At 47.2% G+C, this 23044-nt stretch overlaps 1 long non-coding RNA gene across 1 annotated transcript; it reads left to right on the top strand.

Annotated features, from left to right (window-relative positions):
• Positions 1–1618: 1618 nt before the first annotated feature.
• On the top strand, positions 1619–17848 carry LOC119951710. Its single transcript, XR_005457662.1, has 2 exons — positions 1619–2134; positions 17422–17848. It is a non-coding gene; the product is annotated as an uncharacterized LOC119951710 (long non-coding RNA).
• The last annotated feature ends 5196 nt before the right edge of the window (positions 17849–23044 follow it).

Here is a 23044-nt window from a genome sequence, read left to right as displayed (position 1 = left end):
GGGCCTAACGTACATTTTGTCCAATATCGCCAGCGCTGCGGTGTAAGAACCGGCCGGGTTTAGCTGTTTGGAGATTCTGTGGCTTACCCTCGCATGCAGTAGGCTGAGCTTTTGTTCCTCCGTTGTTCCAGCGGTGTTGGCCTCTGCCATGTAGGCCTTAAAACATCTCAGCCAGTGGGAGAAAATTTCTTTAGCCTCTGCATCCTGCGGGTCAAGTTCTAGGCGTCCGAGCTTGAGGGCTGCTTCCATGATTTACTTCGACTGTTTCGTAAGTATATTAAATTAATGGAACCATCAATTCTATGGACACGTGCTTGTAGGATTAGAATAGCGGCTTTAATATACTTAAAACAGAGCCAACCTGTTCGCTGTTGAACTTTCGATGAACTGGCCGGCTGGCTCTGTGGCACGGATCTTTATACAGCAGCTCCAGGGGGAGGAGTTCTGGGCGGAACCAAGGGAGGAGCCCAGTACAAACTCTCGAGTACTCCCAGAGCTACTCCCCCTGGTGGTCAGGTAGTGCAACTGCACTTACAATATCGGTACGTATATACAATGGGAACAGAGTGACATTGGTAACTTATAACACCGTGTGAATCTCATTCACCACACCTCCCCATTCCCCCCAGACATTCCCCTTTCCCCCCGAAACTTCCCCTGCCCTCCCCCAGTCACTTCCTTCCCCCTCCCTCCAGAGTCTTCCCCTCCCCCACAGACACTTCACCTCTCCCCCCACAGACACCCCCTACCCCCAGACACTTCCCTCCCCCCGACACATCCCTCCCCCCAGACACTTCCCTCCCCCCAGACACTTCCCCCCCGACACTTCCCCCCTCCCCCAGACACTTCCCCCCCTCCCCCAGACACTTCCCCCCTCCCCCAGACACTTCCCTCCCCCTCTGCCAGACACTTCCCGTCCTAGACACTTCCCCCCCTCCCCCAGACCCTTCCCCCCCGCTCTGCCAGACACTTCCTCCCTAGACACGTCCCCCTCCCCCAGACACTTCTCCCACCCCAGACACTCCCCTCCCCCCCTGGACACTTCCCCCAGACACATCAGCCCCCCCCTCCCAGACACTTCTCTCTCTCCCCCCAGACACTTCTCCCCCCCACACACGCTTGTCCCCCCAGACACTTCCTCCCCCCACACACATTTCTCCCCCCACACACGCTTCTCCCCCCCGAGACACTTCTCCCCCCGACACTTCTCCCCCCCCAGACACTTCTCCCCCCCGAGACACTTCTCCCCCCCAGACACCTCCCCCCCACAAGACACTTCCCCCCCCCCAGACACCTCCCCCCTCCCCCAGACACTTCTCCCCATCCCCCGACACGTCCCTCCTCCTGGCGAAGTTGGGGGGTGGTGCGGGTGCTAAAATTTGCTCTCCTCAATTTAAGATCAATGGTCAACAGGTGCTGAATGTTTCCAACATTTTCCCTTTGTTGTGCTGTGTAAGAGCTTTTCTGATCCTCCCCCCCCCCCCCTCCCCCCCCCCCTTTCAGAATAATTACACTCGCGGCCATATTTAGACAGGAAGCTCATAGTCAATGATAATTATTTAATCTTTTTGAGTAATGAAGCTTTCAGAGGCGGGAAGGGGTTTAAATCGACTATAATTAAACACCTGAGTCATTGCCCTCAGAGCAGTAACAATTACACGCGTGTGCTAAAAAGACATGTGTCCAATTCTTCTGCTTCAGCACTGGAGGGTGCTGAGGGCTTTTGAGACGTTTTCTCCATATCTTGCAAAGGCCCAAAAATTGTAAAGCACAGAAAGAAATTTGTGAGCTGGTTTGCGATCAAGAAGTGGTGGGAATTCACAGACTGGCTGCCACTAACCATGACGTCTGCTGCGCGCGACTTGAACAAAGCATTAGCTGCTGAACTCAATCATTCTCAATATCTAAAACCAGACGGCACAGTAAACAGGAGGCTTCATGTCAGAGATAGAAAAACCATCCTGGAGAGAACCTAAATCAATGCGCCAGCTATGTAATCATTCAAGGGGGAGCGAGCGTTAATTGTCATAATGGAGCGATGCAGGTGGAAACTGTTTTGTCTTAAAATTAATCAGCTATATCCACTTGGATGTGAGGAAGAATCTACAGCACCATCTACTGATTAATCCATTAAGTAAGTTTTTTTTCGTAATGCAGCATGACATTTCTATTCTTAACCCCTAAGCTGAGAGAAATGCCGAGCTGAAAATTACACAGTTGCGCTCGGCCATCTGGCACCATAAACTTATGCATTTGACCCAAAGAACATTCACATTTTTATTAGATCAGAGATAAGTGTTGCAATAGATATTCGGTGAAATGCGTATGGCTCTCATGGTTAGGGAAATAGTAATCACAATACTATTATGCCAGTGGGGAGGGGTTTGGGGGATTCGGCGGGGGTGGTTGAGGGCAGTGGGATGCCAGAATTGCTGTGATGTCTGGTGGAAAAACCTGGCAGTTCCTCGGCTGCATGTATGGCATTTAATAATAATAATAATCTTTATTATTGTCACAAGTACGCTTACATTAACACAGCAAAGAAGTCACCATGAAAATCCCCCAGTCGCCATACTCCAGCGTCTGTTCGGGTACGCTGAAGGAGAATCCAGAGCGTCCAATTCACCTAACACCTCGTCTGTCGGGACTTGTGGGAGGAAACCGGAGCTCCCGGAGGAAACCCACGCAGACACGGGGAGAACGCGCAGACTCCGCACAGACAGTGACCCAAGCCGGGAATCGAACCTGGGACACTGGTGCTGTGAAGCAACAGTGCTAACCACTGTGCTGAAACTAGAAAGGGTGGCTGACATTAATAAACACGTCATGTTGTTTAAAGGGCACTTAGGCTGAAATGTGCCAGATTTAACTTCCTGTGGCTCGTTTAATTTGGATTTACCACATAAATACAGGAACAATACACCTTTCAATACATTTCAATGGTGAGGCAGATAGTGAGGTGCCACTTTTCTGAAGCTATTTGGATATTCATGTTTGTTCACGCTTTTTCTCTTGCCTGATAGAAAATAGGAGCAGGAGTAGTCCCCTCGGCCCCTCGAGCCTGCTCTGCCATTCAATATGATCACGGCTGATCCTCTCTCTCTTGCTCTCTCCCACTCTGTGGCTGAACTACTTGCACATAAATAATGGTAAATGCTGTTAGTCTCACCAATGTTTTGACAGCAAAATAAGGCCCATTATCTCCAGGGGCTGTTGTATCAATGAAGCAAATTTCTTTTCCCTGGGAGCTGGCAAGCTTCTGGAGTGCCTGGAGTGTCCTTTCAGGCGTAGTCTTTCACAGCTGAGACTTGTGTCTTATAGGTGGTGGAGGGGTCAGAAGGTGAGCCGCTCGTCACAGAGTACCAAGTCTCTGCCCTGCTGTTGCAGCCACAACATTGATACAGACGATCGAGTTAAACGTCCTGTTAATTGTGATCCCTGAAGCTGTTGATGTGGGGACTAAGCAACGGTGGCCTCATTGAAGTTTGAAAAGGTGGTTATGCTTTCTCTTGTTGAACATAATGGGTGGTACGGGGAGGGGGGGGGGGGCTCTGTTTGGGGAGAGATAAGGTCCACATGGGGCATAAGGACATCGACAGTGATGGGCTCAGGAGGGAGGACAGGTATGTCCACAGCAACAAGTATGGGCTCCAGGGTTACTGGGGGCGGCTGGAGAGTGACCAAAGGGAGATCTTCCTGCGCACCGTGGGGGTTCCAGGACGATGGAAGGGATTTCCATGGTAACAGTGCGAAGTTGGAAGTGAGTCTCAAAATAAAAGTGCAGCACCACCTGTTGACTGTTTAATGGAATGAGGCAGTTTTCAAAGATCCTGAGAAAAAAATTGCTATGGGAAGGGTCAGAGACTGCTTGGGAGGTATCAATGGCTGGACTCATGTGCCCATTCAAGGGACACCCTCATTGTTTGCACATGAGAGCCTTGAGATACATGCTGAGCTGAAAACAGCAATGAAGACTTACTGAAAAGTTAAAGAAGTGGGAACTCTAAATCATGGTGCACTTTGATACGATTACATACTGAGGGCTTGAGGTCATCGTTGAGTTGGTGTCATTGAGACTGTTGCAATCAGGAGTATATGAAGGGAAGGAGGACTCACACCATTAATGGAGCAGTGCCATATTTTTATAAGGTCACAAAGAGTCCATACTGAGTTTTGTAGAAAGGAAAACTGACTTTGGTTTCCAGCTACTATTATATAAAGCTCCAGTAGCTCCCTTCCTTAGTACCCGGTGCCTTACTGGCTGACTCTATTTATGCAAAGCCAGACATTGCTAGAGGTCCCCCCACCCCCTTATCGGGGGAGCTCGTATTCTGCAAGGTCCACGGGATAGTTAATCACTCCCACTCGTCAGACCTGTGTGGGTTATAACGCATATGCAAGATGATGTATGAGACCCTGCACAAAGCATTGTGGAATAGACTTGGCTTCCAGGGTACAAGGCTTTCAAAGATTCCAAAAGTGCAATGCCTGACAGAGCCTTGGATGAGTCTGAAATCATTTGGCTGTGCTTGTCACTGTCCACTCCTGTGTGTGGTTGTGCTGTCAAGTAACTGGGGGGGGGGGTTAATAGGCACACAAGACCCTTGAGTTAGCTCCTTGGCTGCGAGGGTGGAACTGGGAATGACACAGCCCAAGGTCTTCACACTGCATTTCAGCCTTGGAGCGGGATCAGTGTAGGGTAAGCAGCATTCATGTGTTTGATCAACTGTCCCCAGGGAGAAGGGAGAGTCCAGATTGGATGCTGCAGACAATGCTGCCTACTTGATGGCTGTGTTCTGCATAAGGCAAAGAAGAAAGAGCCACCGCTATCAGGCAGACATTAGATACTGAGGGACAAAAGGCAGACCAATGAGGAGTGGGAGCTTAGGTCACCCTTGCAATGGAATCAAATGAAAGAGGCATTCACATTCTGAGACGTTTGGTCATAAAATCAAATTCTATTTACAAAGGTGCATTAGAAATACAGTGGCCCGTGCCACCTGCGTCCAATCAGAATTTCTTTTTTAAAAAATATTTTTATTAAGGTATTTGAAAATTTTCTGAAAATAACATTAACATTGACATGAACATGGTATAACAAACAATTCCCCCCCATCCCAATCTTCACACACCCCAACCATAAAACAACAAACCCCCCCCCCCCCCCCCCTTGGAATACTGCATCTGCTGACATTTTAATTTTCCCCGAGAAAGTCGACGAACGGCTGCCACCTCCGGGTGAACCCTAACATTGATCCTCTTAAGGGTCAACCCACCCCTTTCTCAATCTCGTCTGGTCTATAACCTTTAGGTGTGTCTCTTGTAGCATTGCCATGTCCGCCTTCAGCCCCCTCAAATGCGCAAACATGTGAGCCCTCTTGACCGGCCCTCTCAGCCCTCTGACGTTCCATGTAATCAGCCTGGTCAGGGGGCTTCCAGCACACTCCTTGTCCACTAGCCATCACCCTTTTAAGGCCAGCCTCTAGCTCGGGAATTCACTTTTCCCGACCTCCCATTTGAAAATGAAAATCGCTTATTGTCACGAGTAGGCTTCAATGAAGTTACTGTGAAAAGCCCCTAGTCGCCACATTCCGGCGCCTGTCCGGGGAGGCTGGTACGGGAATCGAACCGTGCTGCTGGCCTGCTTGGTCTGCTTTAAAAGCCAGCGATTTAGCCAAGTGAGCTAAACCAGCCCCTAGTGAGCTAAACCAGCCCCTGTCCCGCAGTAACAGTTCCCAATCAGAATTTCTTAACTTTACCAACCCTACTGTTGTGAATGGATGGAGCCAGTCAGCCACAGCAGAGGTGGAGGCAGCCTGTCGACCGCTATGCCCTGCTGCCTGACTTCGGCAGACATCAGGCCCTGGGCCTGACAAGGGTCTCTTAAGCAACTGGAGTTGATGAAATAGCAGGCAGAGGGGATTGGGAACGGCTAAACAGCCTTGGGCCTCCTGTGTGGATGGCCCTGTGGTGTGTGGCAGGTGCTCTTCCATCCTTTGGGTTCCTTAGTGTCCCTGTCTGATTCCTTGAGGAGAATGGACACAGGGGGGGAGGTCAAGGCGCCCTGTCACCCCCTCAGCTCGCCACTGATGGTTTCCACCGGCGCCTAGAGCAATGGAGTGTAGGTCCACACACAAATCCAGCAGAAATTGCTGGACCGTGGTCTCCATGGCAGCCATCACCTTTCCCACAGAAACCCTAGAGCCGGAGCCACGACATCAGAGAGAACGCGACCGACTCCTCCACCCCTTGATCTAGTGACTGCCTTGGACAGCTCTGCCTGATGTTCCCCAGCCTGTCCTAGCATGTCCAGCATGTGTGCAGTGGCCGACTGCAGGGCCTCATCATCTGATTCAGACTCAGCTGGGGCAGATGCTCCAGACGTCCTCAGAGGGCCACAGATCTGGGCTGTCATTGCCTCTGACTGCCGATGAGACATGTCTATGAGGTATTCTACAGATTGTGAACTTGAGCCTCATCTCGATCTAGGACCCAATGAGGAATGTGTCTCTGTGCTGGTGGAGGGGGCACGTAAATGCAGTGACAAAGAACAAAGAACAAAAACAAATTACAGCACAGGAACAGGCCCTTCGGCCCTCCAAGCCTGCATCAATCCAGATCCTCTGTCTAAAACTGTCGCCAATCTTCTAAGGATCTGTATCCCTCTGCTCCCTGCCCATTCATGTGCCTGTCTAGATACATCTTAAATGACGCTATCGTGCCGACCTCTACCACCTCCGCTGGCAATGCGTTCCAGGCACCCACCACCCTCTGCGTAAAGAACTTTCCACGCATATCTCCCTTAAACTTTTCCCCTCTCACCTTGAACTCGTGACCCCCAGTAATTGAGTCCTCCACTCTGGGAAAAAGCTTCTTGCTATCCACCCTGTCTAGACCTCTCATGATTTTGTAGACCTCAATGAGGTCCCCACTCAACCTCCATCTTTCTCATAAAAATAACCCGAATCTACTCAACCTCTCTTCATAGCTAGCGCCCTCCATACCAGGCAACATCTTGGTGAACCTCCTCTGCACATTCTCCAAAGCATCCACATCCTTTTGGTAATGTGGCGACCAGAACTGTACACAGTATTCCAAATGTGACCGAATCAAAGTCTTATATAACTGTAACATAACCTGCTAACTCTTGTACTCAATCCCCTTTCCGATGAAGGAAAGCATGCCGTATGCCTTCTTGACCACTCTATCGACCTGCGCAGCCACCTTCAGGGTACAATGGACCTGAACACCCAGATCTCTCTGTACATCAATTTTCCCCAGGGCTTTTTCATTTACCGTATAGTTCGCTCTTGAATTGGATCTTTCAAAACACATCACCTTGCATTTGCCCGGATTGAACTCCATCTGCCATTTCTCCGCCCAACTCTCTAATCTATCTATATGCTGCTGTATTCTCTGACAGTCCCCTTCACTATCTGCTACTCCATTAATCTTAGTGTCATCTGCAAACTTGCTAATCAGACCACTTATACCTTCCACCAGATCATTTATGTACATCACAAACAACAGTGGTCCCAACACGGGTCCCTGTGGAACACCACTGGTCACAGTTCTCCATATTGAGAAACTCCCTTCCACTACTACTCTACTGAAGTCCATGTATATGACATCTACACCCTTCCCTCATCAATCAACTTTGTCACTTCCTCAAAGAATTCTATTAAGTTGGTAAGACATGACCTTCCCTGCACAAAACCATGTTGTCTATCACTGATAAGCCCATTTTCCTCCAAATGGGAATAGATCCTGTCCCTCAGTATCTTCTACAGCAGCTTCCCTACCACTGACGTCAGGCTCACCGGTCTATAATTACCTGGATTATCCCTGCTACCCTTCTTAAACAAAGGGACAACATTAGCAATTCTCCAGTCCTCCGGTACCTCACCCATGTTCAAGGATGCTGCAAAGATATCTGTTAAGGCCCCAGCTATTTCCTCTCTCACTTCCCTCAGTAACCTGGGATAGATCCCATACAGACCTGGGGACTTGTCCACCTTAACGCCTTTTAGAATGCCTAACACATCCTCCCTCCTTATGCCGACTTGACCTAGTGTAATCAAACATCTATCCCTAACCGCAACATCCGTCATGTCCCTCTCCTCGGTGAATACCGATGCAAAGTGCTCGTTAAGAATCTCACCTATTTTCTGACTCCACGCATAACTTTCCTCCTTTGTCCTTGAGTGGGCCAACACTTTCTCTAGTTCCCCTCTTGCTCCTTATATATGAATAAAAGGCTTTGGGATTTTCCTTAACCCTGTTTACTAAAGATATTTCATGACCCCTATTAGCCCTCTTGGTTCCTTGTTTCAGATTGGTCCGACATTCCCGGTATTCTCCCAAAGCTTCATCTGTCTTCAGTTGCCTAGACCTTATGTATTCTTCCTTTTTCCTATTAGCTAGTCTCACAATTTCACTTGTCATCCATGGTTCCCGAATCTTGCCATTTCTATCCCTCATTTTCACAGGGACATGTCTGTCCTGCACTCTAATCAACCTCTCTTTAAAAGCCTCCCATATATCAAATGTGGATTTACCTTCAAACAGCTGCTCCCAATCCACATTCCCCAGCTCCTGCCGAATTTTGTTATACTTGGCCTTCCCCCAATTTAGCACTCTTCCTTTAGGACCACTCTCGTCTTTGTCCAAGAGTACTCTAAAACTTACGGAATTGTGATCACTATTCCCAAAGTAATCCCCGACTGAAACTTCAACCACCTGGCTGGGATCATTCCCCAACACCAGATCCAGTATGGCCCCTTCCTGAGTTGGACTATTTACATACTGCTCTAGAAAACCCTCCTGGATGCTCCTAACAAATTCTGCTCCATCTAGGCCTCTGACACTAAAGGTATCCCAGTCAATGTTGGGAAAATTAAAATCTCCTATCACCACCACTCTGTTGCTCCTACATCTTTCCATAATCTTTGGGAGGTCTGTAGTACAGCCCCAACATTGTTACCCCGCCCTTCTGAGCTCTGCCCATATTGCCTCACTGCTTGAGTCCTCCATAGTGCCCTCATTCAGCACAGATGTGATATCCTCTCTGACCAGTAATGCAACTCCTCCACACCTTTTACCTCCCTCTCTATCCCGCCTGAAGCATCGATATCCTGCAATATTTAGTTGCTAATCATGCCCTTCCCTCAACGAGGTCTCCGTAATAGCAATAACATCATATTCCCAGGTACTAATCCAAGCCCTAAGTTCATCTGCCTTACCTACTGCACTTCTTGCACTAAAACAAATGCACCTCAGACCACCAATCCCTTTGCATTCATCATCTGCTCCCTGCCTACTCTTCCCCTTAGTCACGCTGACTTCATGATCTAGTTCCTTACAGGCTTTAGTTACTATCTCCTTACTGTCCACTAACCTCCTCATTTAGTTCCCATCCCCCTGCTACATTAGCTTAAACCCTCCCCAACAGTGTTAGCAAAAGCACCCCCAAGGACATTGGTTCCAGTCCGGCCCAGGTGTAGACCGTCCAGTTTGTAGTAGTCCCACCTCCCCCAGAACCGGTACCAATGTCACAAAAATCTGAACCCCTCCCTCCTGCACCATCTCTCAAGCCACGCATTCATCCTGCCTATTCTTTCATTTCTACTCTGACTACCACGTGGCACTGGTAGCAATCCTGAGATTACTACCTCTGAGGTCCGACTTTTTAACTTGGCTCCTAACTCCCTAAATTCTGCTTGTAGGACCTCATCCCGTTTTGTACCTATATCATTGGTGCCTATATACACCACGACAACTGGCTGTTCATCCTTCCCCTTCAGAATGTTCTGCAGTAGATCTGAGACATCCCTGACCCGTGCACCTGGGAGGCAACATACCATTCGGGAGTCCTGTTTTCGACCACAGAACCGCCTATCTACTCCCCTTACAATTGAATCCCCTATGACTATAGCCCTTCCACTCTTTTTCCCGCCCTTCTGTACAGCAGAGCCAGCCACGGTGCCATGAACCTGGCTACTGCTGCCTTCCCCTGGTGAGCCATCTCGCCCAACAGTATCCAAAACGATTTACCTGTTTTGGAGGGAGATGATCATAGGGGACACCTGCACTGCCTTCCTGCTGTTTCTCTGCCTTTTGGTCACCCATTCCCTTTCTCCCTCAGCAATCCGTGGTGTGACCAATTCGCTAAACGTGCTATCCACGACCTCCTCAGCATCGCGGATGCTCCAAAGTGAGTCCATCCACAGCTCCAGAGCTGTCATGCTGTCTAACAAGAGCTGCAGCTGGACACAGTTCCTGCACGTGAAGGAGACAGGGACATCAGCCACATTCCTGAGCTCCCACATTGAGCAAGAGGAGCATAACACGGGTCTGAGATCTCCTGCCATTTTTAATCATAAGCTTAACTTAGTCCAACTATAATATCAAATAATAGATAAATGAAAAAGAAAAAAAAAAGTAAAATTGTCACTTCACATCAGCTCCTCCACAAACCACCTTCTGGATACAGTGACCACAATGCACTGATGCAAATTTCCCCCACAACAGCCAATCAGCGGCTCCGCTCTGCTGCCCTCTGCTGGATACTTGCCATCACTTGAACACGAATGATGTCTTGCTCAGGTACACCTTCTGGATACAGTGACCGCAATGCACTGATGCAAATTTTCCCCGCAACAGCCAATCAGCAGCTCCACATCTAGTGGGCTCTCCAAGGTGGGCTGGCTGGAGGTGTGTATCAGTCTGCTCCTGCTGGTGCCTGGGTGAGAGAGGAGATAGAATCAGTTCTTGAGTAGGCCAACATTTAATTTAACTCATAGCGAAGGTCATGATGTGTTTGACTACTGGAGGGTTAATCTGTGCTACTCTGCTGGGGGAGGCTGATCTCACCTCCCCTATAGGATTGGCCCATGTCCTCCCCTGCCAACTGAACTGCCCCCCCCCCCCCCCCACCCCTCTCAAAGGCAGTCAGCTCCTGTATTTCTTACACTGGTTTAGGACATCTCCCTCTTGTTGTGGGCTAGATTAGCCTACAGGAAGAGAGCTGGAATGGAACGTGGTGAGAATGGATGGAAGAGAAGTTTGGAAACATAGATGGCTGCTGTGTGTGCCTTGCCCTCCCCATTAAGAGCAGAAAACATTGAGTATGCAGGATGATACATGAACTGGTGGTGATTTTAAAGAGTGTGTGTGATATTCAGTGCAAATGTATGTTCCTTCTGCTAAGTGTTTGAGCTCCCTGTAACCCTAAGACTTACTGACCCCCGAATGAAATTGTGAGCCTAGAATGAGTTGGAATTTTCATAGAATTTACAGTGCAGAAGGAGGCCATTCGGCCCTTCGAGTCTGCACCGGCTCTTGGAAAGAGGACCCTACCCAAGCCCACACCTCCACCTTATCCCCATAACAGGATTACCCCTCCCAACACTAAGGGCAATTTTGGACACTAAGGACAATTTAGCATGTCCAATCCACCTAACCTGCACATCTTTGGACTGTGGGAGGAAACCGGAGCACCCGGAGGAAACCCACGCAGACACGGGGAGAACGTGCAGACTCCACACAGACAGTGACCCAAACCGGGAATCGAACCTGAGATCCTGGAGCAGTGAAGCAATTGTGCTAACCACTGTGCTACCGTGCTGTCCAGGTTGACTTACCCCGGCAGAGGGTAAGATAATTTATCCGCTTCCTGCACTTCGGGGCATTTCTGTTTCATGTGGAACCTCCTTGGTAACCTCCTCCCTGACCGGTGAGGTGAGGCTGGTCGCCCTCCTGCTTCCTTGCCTCGGGAAGAGGACATCTCGGTGTTCATGCACAGCCTGGACATGAGTCATCATGACTGAATCAAGGTGCAGATCTCTTGCTTCTAAAGTCCAGCCACACCAGAGTGTGAATGTATGTTTGGGAGCAGCTTAAATATGGTGTCAGGACCTTCGGCCCTGTGAGGTAACAACGGCTGAACGAATCAATGCCTGCCCTGTAATTCAGCGAGCAGCTTTTTAAAAAATATTAATTTATGGGATGTGGTTTGGCCAGCATTTATTGCCCGTCAGAAGGTGTTGGTGAGTTTCCGTCTTGAACCACTGCAGACGCTGAGGTGTAGGTACTGTTACGGAGGGAGCTCTAAGATTTTGCCCCAGCGACAGTGAAGGAACGACAATATATTTCCAAATCGAGGTGGTGAGTGACTTGGGAAGTGAACCCTACTGATGCATAATTAATCAGCTTTCGACTGGAAGTCCGGTTGTGAGAACCTGCCCTGCCGATCAGTGATAAACTCCCCAACTATCGCGCCTAGCACCATTATCTGCAAAACGGAACATTCTACCCTGAGTGTCAGCTGGCAGTGTATTGATTGGTCCCATTTCATGGCAATATCTATTACAGTTCCCATTGCTTTACTGATTATTTAGAGCAGGCCGATAGGGCAGTAAATGGCTGGATTATATTTATCCCCTTTTCCTGTGAATAGGAATATCTGAACAGTTTTTTCACTTTGTTGGGTAGATGCCAATGTTCTAACTGTATTAGAAAAACCCCATCTGACTGGGGTGGGGAAGGTTTTCAGTGGGAGACTATCGTGTGCGAGGGACACAAAAAATCCAGCACGAGTTTGTAGAGTCAGAAAGTAACTTTATTTACAACAATATGTACACAGTAGTTCACCACTGCTTCCTTCTCTAACCGGTACCACGCTGGCTAGCTCTATTTATACAGCTGCAACTGTGATGATATGCATAAGCAATCATGTATATAGTGAGAGACAAGACCTCCAACCAGCAGGCGGCAGTAGAGAACAACCATGTAACACTGCTACCTCAGGGAGTCTGGGGATAGTCTTTGTAGTGAATAGTCACAATTTGTAGTAGCTGTTAGATAATTTATAGTAGGTAGTAGATTTTGATAATTGTCTTAAGGGTATCTCACCCGCGTTATTGTTGAACAGTTCTTGTCACGAACTAGATGTTTTATAGTTTACTTATTCCGACCTGCCAAGCACCAGAATGTAACAGCAACTATTAGTGATTGCCCCCCCCCCCCCCCTTCATAGGGGGAGCTCATTCTCCCCAAAATAAATTATGGGATTACCAATTGTCCCCAGCCAATAGGATTCGGGCAGGTTATAACATTATCAAGCTCCAATGCATTTATTATGTTGCATGGTCTCTGCCAATCTTTGTCACATGAATAAACTGAATTGAATTGGCATTAGTGTGTATGATGGTTGGTGCTCCAAGGTAGAGGGTGATAAGTAGGATCATCCGCATGGTACTTTTGTCTGAAGATGCCGGCTTGGGTCACTGTCTGTGCGGAGTCTGCACGTTCTCCCCGTGTGTGCGTGGGTTTCCTCCGGGTGCTCCGGTTTCCTCCCACAGTCCAAAGATGTGTAGGTTAGGTGGATTGGCCAGGATAAATTGCCCTTAGTGTCCAAAGGGGTTGGGTGATGTTGCTGGGTTACGGGTATGGGGCGGGGTTCTGGGCTTAAATGGGGTGCTCTTTCCAAGGGCCGGTGCAGACTCGATGGGCCAAATGGCCACCTTCTGCATTGTAAGTTCTATGTTCTAAATATTTTGGCCTGGTCCCTATCCCTCACATCCTGCATGGTTGTTTTTGATTCAATGTGGTGGGGCTACAGAACAATGTTTTCATCTTTTTGTGAAACAGGTTGTCTCTTTTATAGTCTGTTTGGGTACATTGGTACTTCATTCTAAGGTATGCTTCATGTCACTCTTGGTACGTTCTTCTATGTCACCCATTGAACCGGAGTTGGTGTCCTGGCTGGTGCAGAGTTGGTGCCATGCAAAGAGGATAAAGATTGTGGTGACATTCAATTCTGTTGATGACTCTGAGCATCCCATGGGATGCGTGGTTGCCAGATTAAATTATGTTTTTGCTGAGAACCACCCTCTAATCCCCCCCATAACAGACTCATTTTTTTCAGTGAGAATTTTTTTGTGCCCTGGAGAACTAAAGTCACCGGCAAGACCGGCTCCTCAGAGATCAGGGCACTATTTTTAAAGGGTGCTCAGATCTCAACGTGAGCTTGAGGGACCCCCACACTCATGAACTTTGTGACCCCCAATGACATGTGCAACACCCCCACCCCTCGACCCTGAGGGGCAACCTACCCCCACCCATCACTAAAGGTCTGCGTGGAGGCCAGAGTTTGTTTGTGCTGGAGTAAGGCCTTGCCCGTACGGCGAGTGAATACCAGGAGTCAGGAGAACGCAGCATCAAATGGGCTGTGCCTACTTAACTGAGTCGAATGGCTTATTTAAATATGATTGTCTGGATCAAGCCTACCGGTGGTGTGATCCAGATCCTGCTGGGCATGGTGGGTCAGGTGCATCGTATTCAGCTCTGCGCCTGCCGTGAAACCCATTTTGGGCCTCTCCCGCTATACACCTGGTGCAACAGGCGTTGTGCCAGGCGCCAACGGGTGGGGAAATTGTGCTCTTGATTTCTGGACTATGTTGATCCCTTTGCATATTGACTTTGAAACTTACAGAATTATGGTCACTATCCCCAAAATGCTCGCTCAAGGACACTTTGAGCACTTGCCTGGCTTCATTTCCGAGGATTAAGTCTAGCAGTGCCCACCTCCAGTAGGACTAATACGACCACCTATGTAACAAATGATTACACCTGCAAGTTTCTCCCGTATGAGCTGCAGTCACAATGATTTTGGAGGAGCAGTGCAGAGCGCCTGGTCTGCAGTGAGTGAATGTCTGTCGGATGACACTTTATTTATGGCTCTTTAACCCCGTGAGGTAATGATGACTTCCTGCTTGCCCTGCTACATAATTTGCAAAGTCCTCACAGATACATAATTAATTTGGGCAGCACGGTAGCACAAGTGGATAGCACTGTGGCTTCACAGCGCCAGGGTCCCAGGTTCGATTCCCCGTTGGATCACTGTCTGTGCGGAGTCTCCATGTTCTTCCCGTGTCTGCGTGGGTTTCCTCCGGGTCCTCCGGTTTTCTCCCACAGTCCAAAGACGTGCAGGTTAGGTGGATTGGCCATGATAAATTGCCCTTAGTGACCAAAAACAAGGTGAGGAGAGGTTATTGGGTTAGGGGGATACGGTGAAAGTGAGGGCTTCAGTGGGTCCGTGCAGACTCAATGGGCCGAATGTCCTCCTGCTGTACTGTATGTTCTATGTTCTAATTAGCTCAGAAGCAAAAGATTAGATATGTTTATCTACCCCATTGCCCAGCTGCATTCAGGCCAACTATCACACCTGACATGTCTCTACAATGCAACATTTTGGCTATTGTTGAAAGATATAAAAGGACACAGATCAGTCCAAGCTGTACAGTAGCAGTTGTTGAGTGGACTGGGGCACAACAGGCAAGCTGAGAAAACTTAAGAAGAAGAGGCTGGGACCTCTGTTACTGTTTCTGTTACTTCAAGAGAACATTTTTAGATCTACCGATTTGAACAGGTTCTAAGAACATAAGAACATAAAAACCAGGAGCAGGAGTAGGCCATCTGGCCCCTCGAGCCTGCTCCGCCATTCAATGAGATCATGGCTGATCTTTTGTGGACTCAGCTCCACCTTCCCGCCCGAACACCATAACCCTTAATCCCTTTATTCTTCAAAAAACTATCTATCTTTACCTTAAAAACATTTAATGAAGGAGCCTCAACTGCTTCACTGGGCAAGGAATTCCATAGATTCACAACCCTTTGGGTGAAGAAGTTCCTCCTAAACTCAGTCCTAAATCTACTTCCCCTTATTTTGAGGCTATGTCCCCTAGTTCTGCTTTCACCCGCCAGTGGAAACAACCTGCCCGCATCTATCCCGTACCAGCCTCCCCGGACAGGCGCCGGAATGTGGCGACTAGGGGCTTTTCACAATAACTTCATTGAAGCCTACTCGTGACAATAAGCGATTTTCATTTCATTTCCTATCTATTCCCTTCATAATTTTAAATGTTTCTATAAGATCCCCCCTCATCCTTCTAAATTTCAATGAGTACAGTCCCAGTCTACTGAACCTCTCCTCATAATCCAACCCCTTCATCTCTGGGATTAACCTAGTGAATCTCCTCTACACACCCGCCAGTGCCAGTATGTCCTTTCTCAAGTAAGGAGACCAAAACTGAACACAATACTCCAGGTGTGGCCTCACTAACACCTTATACAATTGCAACATAACCTCCCTAGTCTTAAACTCCATCCCTCTAGCAATGAAGGACAACATTCCATTTGCCTTCTCAATCACCTGTTGCACCTGTAAACCAACTTTCTGTGACTCATGCACTAGCACACCCAGGTCTCTCTGCACAACGGCATGCTTTAATATTTTATCATTTAAATAATAATCCCATTTGCTGTTATTCCTACCAAAATGGATAACCTCACATTTGTCAACATTGTATTCCATCTGCCAGACCCTAGCCCATTCACTTAACCTATCCAAATCCCTCTGCAGACTTCCAGTATCCTCTGCACTTTTCGTTTCACCACTCATCTTAGTGTCATTTGCAAACTTGGACACATTGCCCTTGGTCCCCAACTCCAAATTATCTATGTAAATTGTGAACAATTGTGGGCCCAACACGGATCCCTGAGGGACACCACTAGCTACTGATTGCCAACCAGAGAAACACCCATTAATCCCCACTCTTTGCTTTCTATTAATTAACCAATCATCTATCCATGCTACTACTTTACCCTTAATGCCATGCATCTTTATCTTCTGCAGCAACCTTTTGTGTGGCACCTTGTCAAAGGCTTTCTGGAAATCCAGATATACCACATCCATTGGCTCCCCATTATCTACTGCACTGGTAATGTCCTCAAAATATTCCACTAAATTAGTTAGGCATGACCTGCCCTTTATGAACCCTTGCTGCGCCAGCCCAATGGGACAATTTCTATCCAGATGCCTCGCTATTTCTTCCTTGATGATAGATTCCAGCAGCTTCCCTACTACCGAAGTTAAGCTCACTGGCCTATAATTTCCTGCTCTCTGCCTACCTCCTTTTTTAAACAGTGGTGTCACGTTTGCTAATTTCCAATCCACCGGGATCACCACAGAGTCTAGTGAATTTTGGTAAATCATCATTAGTGCATCTGTAATTTCCCTAGCCATCTCTTTTAGCACTCTGGGATGCATTCCATCAGGGCCAGGAGACTTGTCTACCTTTAGCCCCATTAGCTTGCCCATCACTACCTCCTTAGTGATAACAATCCTCTCAAGGTCCTCACCTGTCATAGCCTTATTTCTATCAGTCACTGGCATGTTATTTATGTCTTCCACTGTGAAGACCGACCCAAAAAACCTGTTCAGTTCCTCAGCCATTTCCTCATTTCCCATTATTAAAACTCCCTTCTCATCCTCTAAAGGGCCAATATTTACCTTAGCCACTCTTTTTTGTTTTATATATTTGTAAAAACTTTTACTGTCTGTTTTTATATTCTGAGCAGGTTCTGCAGATGTATAAGCTTTGTGGTGAAGACCATGCCTGCGGAACTCCAGTTGGTTGTGCACTGCTGTCAGCTGGATATCAGACTAACTCCTCAAAGTATCAGAGATGATATCCCGTCTGAGGAAGACAGAGTTTGAAGGATTTTGTGACTCATTGTGATCCTGTGATCCGAGTTGTCTGTTGAGTCAAATCATAATATCTGTCTTAGTTGTATCTGTCATTTAACGTGCAATTTATAGTTTATTTTCAACTACAATTTGCTTGTGAATTCATGGTTAACATGTTAAGTCTGGATCTTAGAGTATCTGATAGATAGTGTTTAGTGTTTGCTTTGTTGACTCGTGTATAGTAAAAATAAATCTTCTGGTTTAAACAGTGGAATCCTGTAACTAAATTCCCATAATAAATAATGAGATTTTAATTTAGTGTGCTTCAAGAAAAGTTGGTGATCTCTATTGAGATCATAACACAATCTATTAAAGGATAGCATCTGTTGTAGACGAGTCGCATTTAAGGGCCCAAGTACTGCAGTACAAAATGTTATGTGCACTGGACAGGTGTCTGTGAGCTCGCACACAATGTCACAGAACTGGGAGGTATCCAGCTCCATCTTGGGTCAAGCCTTTACGCGGGGCCTATTGACCATTCTGCCCATTATAGAAAGAGAGGTCAGCTGCGTGAACCATGGTGGACCTCTGCGGAAGGCTCTGACGGCTTCTATGAAAGCTAACAGCGCCATCATGGAAACTCAGATGGCTGTCATCTTGGCTTCCAGAGTATTTTATCACGTTCTTGAATTGATGGCCTCTATTTATTCTCTTTCCTACAAAAGAAAACATCTTTCTGTATGTTTCGAGAGAAAATAGACCCAGCATGCCAATCTTTTCCTGAAACGTACACATTTCTGGTGCCATCCTTGTAAATCACTGCACCATCTCCAGTGCCTCTATATTCTTTTCATAATATGGGGATCAGAACTTTGTGCAGCACCGTCAGTGTGGTCTGACCAAGGTTTGATTATACATTCAGCATAACTTCCTTACTTTTCCACTCTATTCCTCTGGAAATAAAGGTGTACATTTTTAATGGCCTTGATAAACTGCGGTGCAACTTGAGGTCCCTCAGTTCCTCTAACCCATTTGGACTTGCACCTTGCAATTAAAAAGTTTAATTAACAAATTGAGAATGAAACATTTCCCTATTGCACAAATTGCATTTTAAATTTGTCTGTTGAACAAAGAAATCTGTCACGCTTTCTGATTGCCTCAGAATTCCCAAGGAATAGTCAAAAAGCATTTAACCATCAGCTACTTGCGACATCACACAGTGCCACAACTTTCTCGAGCTGTGCCATATGCTCTGACTCACCCTGCGCGTTGCCACAGGACAACTATTAGTATCTAAATATAATATGTAGAACATTGCTCATGTTTAGTAATCCACTGCAGATTAAATTCTGGTTAATCGTGTGCTTATATTTCAAACTTAATCTTTCAGTAAGGGTCTCATGCTGCATAACCGGAGAGGAGTCTTCTCACCCTAGAAATCAGCCATGTCGCCAGACACATCCAGGGGGAAAAACACAAACCAAATGCTCTTTAAGTGGCAGCAACTGGCTGGACTTCATTCTAAGACATGCTGTTAAAAATGTCACTGCCAAAAGTAATATTGTCAAATAAATGATGGGCACAGAAAATAATTACATTTAATATAATTTAATCTTGGGATTTGTGATTTCATTCAAACAGCAATGGTCTCGCGTGTTCGGAAATCAGAAACTCACTTGCATCAAGACCTTTATTCAGCTTTTAAGTGCTTAGATGACTTGAAATGAACATGTTTGACTTGACGTTGATTCACAGTAACAAAAATCAGAGTTCCTACTTATGAGGGAGGGTTTACGATTTCCATCGCACGTTGTGCACATCCCATCAGTGCTCAGGATTGAGGTTTATGGGATCACCTGCCAGGATTTATCCCACTCCAGAACTGATACTTCGGGCATGATCCAACGGCCACGCTGCCCTTGAAAAGCAGCTCCCTGTAGCGCAGAGTGGCCGATAGAAGCCGGGAGATCCCACTCCGGGGTCTACCTGGCTCTCTGTGCCTCACGAGATTGAATGTGATCTCACAAGACATGTCACTTTTTAGCAAATCTGCATATTAGAGCGAGACAGCTAGTCTCACTTTAATATGCAGTTTTGCGAGGTACCTGAGGCATTAGGATCTGTGCACTTTGCTTTGGGTGAGTGCTGTTCAGCACTGGTCTCCATGAATGGGGACCAAACGCAACGGTAGTCATGGTGGTCTCCAGGGGATCGGAGGCCCCCCCTCCTGTTCATGCCCTTTAAATAGGGTGGTACCCTAACACTGGTGTCACATGGCACCTTGGCAGTGCCACCTCTCGCTATACTGAGGAGTTCCAGCGAGCGGAGCTCCTCGGTGTAGGAAACAAGGCTATATGTGGCCTTGGCTGCGGGTTCTCCACTGAGGCTATTTATTTACCACAAATGCTGTTTTATAGCCATGTGTTCTTGGCGCTGTGAGCGCCAGGAAACATGCGGCTAAACGTGCTGGCTATGGGACTTTGTTCAGATTTAGTTGATTCACGCTCTTCATTGAAGTACTGAGGGAGTGCTGCACAGGCAGAGGTGCCATCAGTCAAATGAGATATGCTAAACTGAGGCCTTATCTGCCTCCCCAGCTGGAGGCAAACGATTCAATGGCTCTATTTCAAAGAGGAGCAGTGACACTCTCTCTGGTGTCCAATATGTACCTGGAGAATCTGTACAGAGCCATCACGTGGAACAAAGGGTAGGATGCAAAAATAAAAGTTTATTGATACGCACATTAACTACTCCACTCCCCGAAGGGTCTCCTGCACCGACTACACTCAGGCCCGGATTTTTATAATCCATGGGCTCCCCTCATTAAAGGGGATGTCCATACTCTGTAGAGGTCATGGGGAACCTAATGGTCCACACCCTATGACTTCCGCAGGGGTTGTACCCTTCGAGCAACATCACTAAAACCAGATTATCAGGTTGTTATCTCTTTGCCGCTGGTTGTGGTAGCTTGTTGTCCACAAATCGATTCCTCCCTCTGCTACATTACAAAAGTTTTTAAAAAATAAATTTAGAGTACCCAATTCATTTTTTCCAATTAAGGGGCAATTTGGTGGCCAGTCCCCCTAGCCTGCACATCTTTGGGTTGTGGGGGCGAAACCCACACAAACACGGGGAGAATGTGCAAACTCCACCTGGGGCCGGGATCAAACCTGGGACCTCGGCGCCGTGAGGCAGCAGTGCTAACCGCTGCGCCATCGTGCTGCCCTACATTACAAAAGTTGATTGCACTTCAATAAATACTTAATTGGCGGGAAACACTTTTGGATATCCCGGCGTTGTAAGTGGCACAATGAAAATGCAAACCTCTCTTTTCAATAGTCTTTTAGTTCAACTTTTGTTCAATCTGTTGCACCCACTTCTCACATCAGCTCGTCTGAACGTCTTGTTGAGCTGGTAAAGCTTATATCTGCTTGTAAATAATTGTTTTTTTATTATTGTAGTGAGCTCAGAACTCTTTGTTGATGTAGTGTTTTATTATTTTGTGCCGACTAATGCATATGCAATTGTGGAGATTGAATCACGCGTTTTCTCTCCGGTCTCTTGGATGGGTTTGATGTGCAAGATACAATGTTGCACCACAAAGCAAATGGCACATTATAGTTGTTAATGTGCCAAAAGTGAACAATGAACTTCGTATGTGTTGGGGATGGAGGCAAAGACTCCACAAGAGGCCAGGCTGACAGGATACAACTTTCTTTATCCTCACACTAGCTACAACAATCAGTCCTCTCCACTCACCGCAGGGTCACCCTCCCCAAACTACTTCCTGGTTGGGGGTTATATTCTGTGGGGATTCCCTCCAATTGGGAGGAAGCTCTGCCCCCCTGGTTACCTGGGTATCTCAAACTCCTGAGGTGTCGGAGAGGAATCGGATGCAGTACAAGTTCTGACCCTGCAGGGAGTTGTAACAGTTTATGATTGTCATTTTGAATTTGTTTGATCCTAATCCCTAGTGTATCTATCCGGGGGGAGATTATTAGCCAGTTTGTGGTCGCTACAAGATGGAGTAGAATCACGTAAAATTTTACTGCACAGAAACATTTGGTCCAACAAGTCGAAGCATCGTGTGAACCTCTTCCTGCTGGAGAGCTACGGCAGGGTTAAACATCAGTAACGTTTGAATTAGGAGATATGAAAACCTGAGCTGTTACTCAGGGCAGACGGTGGGTTGTGTGGGGTGGAGGTGGGTCAGTCCTGATGGATGGATTTAGAATCTAAACTGACTGGTGAATGCCGCACTGAGGGAGTGCCGCACTATCAGAGATGCTGCCTTTTGGATGAGGTGCAAATTAAGGCCCCATCTCAGATGAATGTAAAAGTTCCCATGGCAGATTTGGATTGGAAATGGGGAGTCTCTCCCATTATCCTGGCGCATATTTATTCCTCAACCGACATCACTAATACAGCAGGTGATCTGGTCATTATCACACTGCTGTTTGTGGGATCTTGCTGTGTATGAATTGGCTGCCACCTTTCCCACATTACCATAGCGATTACAGATCAAAAACATTTCATTGGCTGTACATTATTTTCACAAATCCGAAGATTGTGAAAGGAGCATTAAAATCCAAATTCTTTCTTGTTTCGAGGCTTTTCCTGGTCACTGGTCTGTCCTGGATTGTGGTGCCGTAGACACAGCCCTTCAATGTCTTGCCATATGTCTTCTCTTCATTCTTGACAGTGTTGCTCGCTGTGCTCTCTCTCTAATTGGCTCTGTTTATGGCGGTTAATATGGTCGCCGTCCTTAATACTAATTATGCTTGCTCAAGTGTCGGCAGGTATCTTTTCGATACCGCCGCAAGGTTTAAAACCGAATACTGATCAAAGACTCGATACACCAGTTAGTAAGTTCAAAATCAATACTCATTTATTTACACACAATCAATTATACTCATGCACAAACTCTACTAACTAAACTATCACTACTAAAGCCTATACTTAGCTTCGGGTGCCCACTCAGTCAGAGGAACAATGGCCGTTGTCCGGTTCTGAGGCTGTTGGGAATGAACTTGTATAGAATAGTAGCTAGGAGCGTCTATCTTGTAGCGTGCGTTGACTTTGGACTTACTTGTTCTGGTGCAGCTGCTAGGCAGGCCTCTCGTCGCTGAGAGCCAAGGCCAAGAAGAACGATTCTCTCTTGGGGGTTTCTTCTTATACCCAAAGGGGCTTCGCGCGCTTTTGAGCGGGCCTTGAACTTGGTCCCAATTAATTGGACTATATCCTGATCATTGGTATCGATTTGCTCCAATAAAGGGGTGGGTGCCCTGATTGCTGGGTGGGCCCTAGGTGGCCATTGGCCTGCCTTGTTCTAGTCTCTTCTGGCGCCGGGGTGTCTGCTTTGGTATCGTTTACCTAAATGTTTCTCTTTTGTCCCTGGAGATGGCTCATTAGTATGGTAATGGTTTGGCAGTATCGGCCTTGTCTGGGAGCTGCAAACTCCAATCAACAGACAAACCTTGCACCTGCTTGCTTTCTCAGCATTGTCCATTTTTC

This window comes from Scyliorhinus canicula, chromosome 17 (genome assembly GCF_902713615.1).
Source record: "Scyliorhinus canicula chromosome 17, sScyCan1.1, whole genome shotgun sequence".
NCBI classification, from domain to species: domain Eukaryota; kingdom Metazoa; phylum Chordata; class Chondrichthyes; order Carcharhiniformes; family Scyliorhinidae; genus Scyliorhinus; species Scyliorhinus canicula.
Note: the sequence above shows the minus strand (reverse complement) of the source record. Positions and strands in the feature narration are given on the sequence as shown.